The sequence below is a fragment of the Nanorana parkeri genome, unplaced genomic scaffold (genome assembly GCF_000935625.1).
Source record: "Nanorana parkeri isolate BGI_ZX_2015 unplaced genomic scaffold, ASM93562v1 scaffold707, whole genome shotgun sequence".
Taxonomy (NCBI): Eukaryota; Metazoa; Chordata; class Amphibia; order Anura; family Dicroglossidae; genus Nanorana; species Nanorana parkeri.
In genome coordinates, this window is record NW_017306975.1 from 355,543 (window position 1) to 356,200 (window position 658).

Consider the following 658-nt stretch of genomic DNA (forward strand, 5'->3'; position numbering starts at 1 on the left):
TGCCTACTCATTAATAATATATAAGGTGATCTGGTTAGAGGAAAGATATGATTGGTTTTAGATGGGACGACTAGCATGGTATTCTGCGCGGAACAGGGCAGAGAACTGGCGATAGGTTGACGCTTGCAGGGGGGCATAACAGGGTTGGGCGTAGCTTGACAGGAGGGGGCGGGGCACGGCAGAGATTGGCAGTTGGGGGCGGGAGTTGAGTGAGGTGGGTCGAGCAGTTTCCGGCGCTGCTGCTGTAGACTGTAGGAGCTGCGTCAGAGTGAAGAGCAGGAGGCAGAAGTTAGAGACGGAGAGCGGTGAGTCTGGTCACTTTATTCCTTCGTCTAGTGTGTCCCTTAGGAGCAAGTCAGCGCTGGAGTAACACTTGTTCAGTGCTTTAATATTATATCAGCCATGTGGCCATGGGCAACCAGCCCCCCTCCCCCCCACTGGCTTCAGCTGTTGGGGAAGTAAAAGTGCCAGTCAGGGGCAAACAAGGCTTTTAGTTCTTTGGCTAAGTGTCTGACATTAGACTAATTTTATCTAAGGACTTAGCAGGAGGGGGTCATAGATTGTTCCATCCTGTTTCGGAACTCTGGGCTACTGTTGTTGAGGTGAATGAGAAGTGGAACTACAGCTCCCAGTCATGTGTGCTGTAGAGCGGCATTCA

At 51.4% G+C, this 658-nt stretch overlaps 1 protein-coding gene across 2 annotated transcripts in view; it reads left to right on the forward strand.

Annotated features, from left to right (window-relative positions):
• Window positions 1-222: 222 nt before the first annotated feature.
• Window positions 223-658, forward strand: part of STAT3 (signal transducer and activator of transcription 3) — an 87,653-nt gene continuing 87,217 nt past the window's right edge. For both annotated transcript variants that reach the window (XM_018563887.1, XM_018563888.1), the window contains exon 1: window positions 223-305. The gene's annotated coding sequence lies outside the window, so the exon portion shown is untranslated. The remainder of the gene's footprint in view (window positions 306-658) is intronic.